The following is an 8,844-nucleotide window of genomic DNA, read 5'->3' on the forward strand; positions in this document are numbered from 1 at the left end:
AAAACATCTTTTTCTTTACACAATTTTATCTTAATATGTTTAATATGTTCATGTTATGCGGCTTTTTGCTTTTACTCCATAGTACAAAGTTTTCTTTTCTATGTTATAAGATGCAGTTATTGCACTTTGTATTCCATACTATTAATTTTAAAATAGTTACTTGTTTGTATGACAGCTCAAGCTAACCAGCAGTACATAAGTACTTAAAAACATCAATAGGTGCAAAATTCAAGAGAGAAAATATACACATATTAATCATCAGACATAGTACCGTCATGCATATGATACATACAATATCAAGGGGGAGCAGGCTTGGGGTACATCCCAAAGGCCCAGGTCAGCAGGGCACAGGGAAAGGAGAGACACCAGCTACTCCAGGAAGAGGTCCGAGCAGGTGTGGAGGAGGAGCGAGTAAGCAGAGCTGTAGGCCTTAAGCGGCAGGGAGCATGGACAAGGTGGGAGAGCACCTTGCAGCGCAAGGTCACCTGGGCAAACATCATGCAGGCAGACTTCCACCGGATCCGATTCCTAGTGCAGGCAGTATACGACACTCTGCCAAGCCCAGCAAACCTCCATTTGTGGGGAAAGAGCGAGACACCTGCCTGTCCCCTGTGCTCTGGAAGAGGGACCCTAGAACACCTCCTTAGCAGCTGCCCAAGGGCCCTGGCCGATGGTCGGTATCGTTGGCGGCACGACCAGGTGCTCAGAGTAGTTGCTGAAAAGATTGCCTCAGCAATCAGCATCAGCAAGCATCATCATGCTCCGAGGAAGGCAATCTCTTTTATTAAGGCTGGAGAGAAACCCCAGGGGCGCCCACATTTGACAACTGGCCTTCTCCACACAGCCTCTGATTGGCAGCTACAGGCTGACCTGGGTAAACAACTAAAGTTTCCTCAGAACATTGCAGAAACATCACTCCGGCCAGACTTGATAATTATTTCTGAGGCCTCAAAACAGCTGATCATGCTGGAACTCACAGTGCCCTGGGAAGAGCGGATTGAGGAGGCTAATGAAAGGAAACGAGGAAAGTACCAGGAACTAGTGCAAGAGTGCAGGGGAAGGGGCTGGAAGACTTTCTATGAGCCCATAGAAGTGGGTTGTAGGGGCTTTGCAGGACGATCACTCTGCAAAGTTCTAGGCCGGCTGGGCGTGGCTGGGGCAGCCAAGAAGAGGGCCATCCAGGCTGTGAGTGAAGCGGCAGAGAAAGCCACAAGGTGGCTGTGGATTAAGAGGGCTGATCCGTGGGTAGCTACTGGTACGCAAGTCGGGGCCTGATCACCCCCGGCTGGGTCGCCTGGGCGAGGGTGTATGATGTTGTGAGACCCGAAACACCTGATGACCCTAGGATACATCACTGAAGATGCGTACCAGTGCATCCAGGAGATGTGTCTTTATAGTATAGTATAGTCATGCATCACATAATGCCTGCACTTACTTTAGACACTTTAAATATATTTTAAATATATTTTGATTACACAACCCGTGGACTGTTAAGCTACACAGAATAAGAAAAATGAACGTTTACTTTTGTCATTTGTTTTTTAAAAAATCCTAAATAAAGATATGTGTAAATTCTTATACAGCACCAATTTTCACACAATCAAACCTCTAACTGAGCCTGAAAACTGTGTTTTTTATTTTTGTTTAAACCTGCTGTGTTTTTGGTCCCACTCTCCCACCGACTTGGAAAGACTCACTGAAATGCCCTTGCTTTGCAGATCAAACACCAGCTGTCTCTCGGGAGTCCATGTGGTTATATCCTTTTATTAATTTGGCAATAATCTTGTTAATAACGTATGTAACTCAAAGTTAAATAATCCTGGATCTACTGACTTCTAATCGGCCACAGAAGCAATAGGTCTTTAATTAAGAAAATGAGTTCTTCCCCCTCTGTCAGCCTTCTGTCAGTTCGCAAACCTTTCAATGGATGCAGATAGTGTTATAATCCATTTTAGCTAGTTATTTTGGTCGCACTGAAGTTGTTCATGTTAATGACTTTGGAAGGTGGAGCTTTAAATCATTAGTAAGTGAAACATTTGCTATATATACAGCCATAAGTCTTTCTTAATGTCAAGGTACAAGGGGGGTTTCCTTAAACCTCAGTACGACAGTGCTCTGTTTAATAAAGCGATTAGTTATAAATTATAGTATTTTATAAATGCTTACAGGGTTAAATGTTATGTCAAAGGATGTAACTTTTGGAACATTTCACTGCCTGACAATTTAAAAACTGGTGTTAATAAAACAAAGTTTGGGTTCACAACCATTATTAATCATTTAAACAAGAATAAAATGTTAATCAAATTAAGTTTGAATCAGTTTACATCATGTTGTTAGTTAAATACCAGTCTGTTTTTATATGAATTCAGACTTTATAATTGCCCATAAATTGGTCAATAACCATAGTAGTTTACTAACCATTAACAAAGTTGTTTCTGCCTTAAAAACTCTTAAAGTGTAAATTGATTAAGTGCAAGGGGACATGCCGTGGTCACCCCGTCTCCACAACATTCTGCAATTTTCGGTGTTTTTGTAACATCTCAGTGAGGCATTTTTGTCTAAAGGAAAAAGGGAATTGCACTTCAAAAAGCAAAAACTGTACAAGCGGCACTCTGTGTTCCAATAAATGAGATAAAACCCCAGGTAAGGTAGCCAGCAATAGAAGTGCACTTCACTAATGTTCGTGCTTGTTACTGAGTCATGCTCAGTTCTGCAGAAGCTCGCGTAGACAGTGACTCACCGGGGTCAGACACAGCCTGCAGGGGTTTTGTGTATCTTTTTTCGTTTTCACTCGCTTCATACTCCCACATGTTATGAGGCTTGTGCCCGAATCCCCTTCCCCTCCAATTAAGAGCAGCAGTTTATTTATTAAAGAGTGATGCTGTATCTGAGAATTGACTTTACTCTGTGCCCACGGCTTTGTTCGCAGCAGTCGTAGTTGAGTCTTAAGCGATTAAGTGAGTCATCAGTAAGTGTAGTAGCGTAGTTTAGGGAAACCCTGAGGCAAACTATCTGCCCTCAAAGGCATCATCATCATCATCACAGCAGCTGATGAAGGTCTCCATGAGCACTGTATTCAAGCTATAAGTAAGCTACAGCGTTTTGTATGCGTGTGTATGTGTGCGTGTGTTTATATGCAGGAGTCAGAAAGTCAGTGAGAAAAAGGCAGAAGTGGGTGATGTCAGTTCACTACAAACAAGTGATCAAATGCCTGGGAGAGCGCTAGCTGAGCTCCTGGGGGGAAAGTGCAAAGCTATTTATAGCCCTGATGGGAGTCACCTCCAATATAACTCTCTGCACCGCTGTACTACACAACTGATGCATCATAGTGGAAGCCCTGAACAGCTTCAGAGCCTCAAATGACATTCCTTTGAGAAGATGCATTTATGTACATGAAGCAATCATCCACTGCTGTTTTGTTGTCCCCTCCTCCATAATGCCTCAAGGCCTTTTAGCAGTTTAGAAGAAGGCATTCAAACAGTGCGAAAAAAATCTTCTAATTATCCACCATCGACTGTAAAACAAATCCAACTTCACAATAAAAAAGGACGCTGGTCCCCGAGAGTTTAGACAACATTCAGTAAATTTTCATTTCTGAATGTGTGAGTCAGAATGAGCCACAAGGTAAATGTAAGGGAGCAGATGGGATGGGCTGGATATGCACTGTTGCTTCCAGATACAACAATAAGTAAACACACAATAAAAAAAAAACACACAATATTTTTGTTTGATAGGATGATCACCCTGTTAGCTTAGGCTACTGCAGTCATAAATTCTTAGTGTGACTCAGCTGAGACACATAACAGGCTGTGGACTGGTCACCTACGCCGCTGTCTTTCGCAACCTGCTACAGAAGGAGGTGCCAGGCATCGGCTACTGGAAACAAGGATCTATGCAAACAGTGGCTCTGTGTGATGCTCGCTGTCAAATAATCAGAAAATAGAAAAAGCAGAGGTAAAATGAGAAAAACACCCGAGGACATGTAGGTGGGTTGAATCAAGAGGACAGGATTGGTCCTTTAGCTTATTTTTCACTTCTGTGTAGTGAGTGGGAGGGTATTCTGTGCTTCTGATGTTCAGCGTGGGCGGGTAAAAGTTTCCAGTCTGAGGGTCAGGACATCGTGAGGCATCACCTGCTTCATTACATGGGATAAAACATTCGACTGATTACCAGAGGAGGTGCGAGTGACATTAAAAGAGTCGAATTTATTTAGAAAAACGGTCGATGCATCTCCGTGAGGAATTGCTCCAACAGCTTTCACACAGCTGAGATGTAAGTTATCCCCAAAGTGAAGTGTTTTCAATATGAAGAAAGTTTTGAACATGTGCATCAGTCTTACTGAAACACATCTCAGCTAGGGTTTTACAACTTGAAGGAAATAAGGCTATTGTGGCAGAAACCACCACTTGCACTCATCAGCCACTTTATTAGATATAGCCTTAATTCTTTACTGAACAAGTTCAACAAGGTGCTGGAAACATTCCTCACAGATTTTGGTCCATATTGTCAGGATAGCATTAAACAATAGCTGCAGATTGGTCAGCTGCACATCCATGATGTAAATCTGCTGTTCTACCACAACCCAAAGGTGCTCTATTAGACTGGGATCTGGTGACTGCGGAGGACATTTGAATACAGTGAACTCAAGTTATGTTTAAGAAACCAGTTTAGAGTGATCTGAGCTTTGTGACATGCTCTGTAATCCTGCTAGAAGCAGACATCAGAAGATATGTACATTGTGATCATAAAAGGATTGGTTGGCTGTATCTCGGTTGTAAGGTGTGGTTATTTTAGTTACCTTTGCCTTCCTCTCAGTTCAAAGCAATCTGTCCATTCTCCTCTGAAATCACCAGTAAGGTATTTTAACCATTACTGGATATTTTCCAGTTTCAGACCATTTTCTTTAAACCCTAGAGATGGTTGTGTGGGACCAGCCCTGCTCAGTTTGAACCTTAGCGGGTCACCTTCATTGTGTCTACATAACTAACTGCTTTGAATTACTGAAAGGTGATTTGCTGATTAGATATTTATATTAAGGAGCAGTTAAACGTGTAACCAATAAAGTGTCCAGTGAGTGCATACTGTAAGTAGGTTACATCCACAAACAAGTGTCTGACTGTTGGGACCCATTGCGAGATGGTTTCTCGTTCATATTTTTCTTTTGCATGAAAGAAATTGATTAATTGAAAAAAATGTGCAGATTAAAGATATGATGTCAAATCAAATCTGGACAAAACAGCCTCATATCAAATAAGTAATACTGCTGTTTGGTACATGTGGTGTTTAAAGGCTTAAATTACACCAAGATGGGCTTTCAGTGCCGATATAGAACAACACAATGAATATTTTCGCAGCGTAGGCAAGACTGAAAGTGAGCTCACTGAGAGCAAAATTGGTTCTTTGTGAGCATGTCACAGCCTCAGCCTCATAACAAAAAGCTCTCTGAGAGCTCTTCAGATTTCCATTAACCAATGATCTTATGCAACATTGTCTGACGTTCATAAAGGCCTATATCACGATCACCTCAAGCCAGTAGAAGTGCTCATGTTCAGAAAAAGTGTGATCTCAGTGCAGTCATGAAATCCCCCTGCAGCCCTACAAGTACCTGATGTCACTTGGATCCAGCAGCTGTGCTGCGCCTTTTTAAATACGCTGCCTTTACAGCGTCCCCAGAGCACAGAGCAGCGCCTGAGGACAGGAAGGAAGAGGGGGAGGATCTCAGGTCATGCGTTAGGTAACTCAGCAGTCGGTATGTCTTGTCTTGGAGGCACAGCACAAGATACAGTAGAGGGTAACACGATGCTTTTGGACAGGTACATGGAATAAAGAGGATCAAGCAGTCCACAGATCCTTACTGTGTTCCACTGAACCGCTAAAATATTCACAGATTGAACTGGTTGTTGCTCTCATGTTAACCATACTAAAAAAAACTGAATTTCTTTGTACAACAATCATAAACTTTAAAGATACGTCCTGTTTTTTTCCTCACAGCTACTTTGATTAGACAGAACAGTGAGTAAACTTTTGGTCAGTTTTGGTATTATTAAAAATGGGAACACACGGCTTCATTCATAGCCAAAATAATAAACTGTTATTGTAGCATTTGTGCTGATAAGGTTTATGAGGCAGTGAGCTTGGGACGGAGTGCAAATATAAACTGAAAACCTTGTTTTAATGTTTTAATCTAGTTGGAAATAAGAGCAGTTTGACTCTGCCAGGGCTGAAAAGTCCCTTCAGATAGTGGAAATCTTGGCCCGGGGATAACATCAAGTGATTGCCTGGATTTTTCTTATTGCTCTTTGATATGCGTTTGTGAAGATGGGATGCAAAATTGTCCAATTTTGTTTAGTTGTTATAACCATGTCATAACTTTCGCAATAAACGTTCTTGGACCTAGATTAACTCCTAACATCTGATTAAAAACTAATCCTGGAAAACCAACCACAAGTTTTTGAGTAATCCTAATCAATAAAAATCTATAACATCCTTGAAGGAGGCATTGAAACCATGTTAATATTTTAACATTGGATGTGCAGTTCTTGGTTGCAGGACTTGAACGCACCATTAAACTCTAATCTTGCTCAGAACAGTTCCTGCTAGCAGTTGCAATCCATAGCTAACTATAACAAATCAATGTTAGTTACTAGAAGTGATGAATTGTTTTTTGCATAGTATAATGTGCAGTGAATCTAAATGATAGCGACACTGAATGGTTATCAATCTAAAATCTTTTTTTAACAGCTTGGAAAATGGACTTGCATAACTACGTGATTGGTCCTAATTTCATACACACCTATTCAGCATCTGCGTGTGTATACAGTAAATTGATATAACATCAGTATAAATAAATATCCAGCTAATTGTTTGTGTTCATATTAACTATAGGTCAGCTGGTTAGAAACAAGGTCAGAAGTTATTAACCTTTAAAGGAAGATCACGCTCATACTCCAATGATTCATTATGTACAAATGAATTTCATGTTGAGGTTTGCATTTATTTATTTTTTCATGCCTCCAACAGCTCATTAATCTTTACACACACTATGACTTTCACTTCTTACAGCTTCTGCAAACCACAGTTTGTTCAACGTTGTATATGTAACGTAGAATTGTTTATGTTTGGGGGAGTTTTTATTTTTACCTTCATGGGCGCTGCCTGCCTGAGAAGTAACCAGTGAGAATAAAAGAGCGTGGGCGTGCAGTGAATGACAGCTCGGGATTTTTGTTTACAGGGTTAGTAGTGCTGTGACAGATGGGCCACCTCCACACTTCTCAGTGTATGACAACATACCTGAAGCGCCACACAGAAACAAAACCGAACTCAAACATCTGCCATGCGTGCGTTCATTTCTGTGCTACATCTAATGGTGACAAGCACCAGCGTTTGCAGTTTGTCTGTTAGACAGTGTGTTGCACCTTCAGAAAAGATGTTATAAAAAGTGACATTAAAACTTTTGTTCTATTGTCATTATTGTTGGAATAATATTCTTATCTTTATGTCTTTTTATATATTCATTTTGTAACTTTACCTGCTGGAGTAGTTTGCATGAAATATAGCTTCAATTATATATACCAAAAAAATCATATTTATCTAATTTAATTATGCTAAGTTGATATTTATATTTTTGACATATTTATCAGCTTAGCAGTTGCAGTGGAAGAAACATACCTCTTTATTTTGCCTTAAAATGCAGTTTATATCTCCACAATACAAATAATCCAAACTTAAAATAAGCTGTAAAGACTTTACTTAAATAGACACTTGGTTTACTTGACAGCAGGCCAGTGGCAATTTGATAAACAAAGCAGCAATATTGATCAGAAAACAAATATTTAGAAAAAAAGAAAAGAAAGAAAAAAACATAGACTGTAAAAAAGGATGGGAGTAGACAACCTGACATCACCCACTGGATTCTAGATCAGACATTTATATTTTGGGTAGTTCCAGGCTGCTATGGAAACATGTTTGGACCAGACAATGGAGCGCTAATTTATCAGCTGATGATAGCAAGCTTGGTTAGCATATATTAGCATACATATATTGTATCCGGTTGTTCAGTGATGACGTGACGAATCCTACTTCCGGGCCTAAAGTAGTCTGCGTTTAATATGGCTTTTGTGTTGTTAACATGTTTAATGTTATGTATTTTCTTCTATTTAATCTCAAAAAGCTCCTAAAACAGTCAGTGATCACTGTTGACCTCCCTCGGCTTTTATTACCGCTAATCATTTATTTAAGCTCAGTTTTTAAAACCTTAGGATGTAACTACAGCCCAGCCCATGCAGTAGTATATGAATGACTAACCTCGTATTGTGGATGGATTATCTCAGTTGTTCTCCTGGCTGAAGTTTGGTCCTTTTACAGCATCCTGCCTCATGACTAATTTTCCTTTGAAATTATTCAAAAATTACGTGATTTATTAACTGCATTCACACGTAGGTGTATATGACATAAATCTTTGTCTTATATTTTACTCCATTCAGCAACTGCAAAGCTCCTATTACATCAGCCCATTAACCAATACATTAAGATCACTGATCAAGATCAGTGCTCATGTCATATGATCATCAAGTTACACAAATTTATGTCAAACATCAATATAAAAACCACTTTGAAAGGTTCAGGTTCACGTTACTTTATTCGTTCCTGTATGTAGCTTTGGTCTGCAGCAGATGAGTCATCCATCCTCACGAGTACATTTCCAAAACAAACGCAGTTACAATAGAAAACAGAATAGATAGAATACAATATGATAAAGAATTTACACTGTAACATGTAACAAAAATAATTTGTTCATCTGAGTTTTGGCTGATGGAACGATGCAGTTTTGTATGTTGTTGTGCA

The sequence above is a fragment of the Aulonocara stuartgranti genome (assembly GCF_965226115.1).
Source record: "Aulonocara stuartgranti genome assembly, chromosome: 3".
Classification (NCBI taxonomy): domain Eukaryota; kingdom Metazoa; phylum Chordata; class Actinopteri; order Cichliformes; family Cichlidae; genus Aulonocara; species Aulonocara stuartgranti.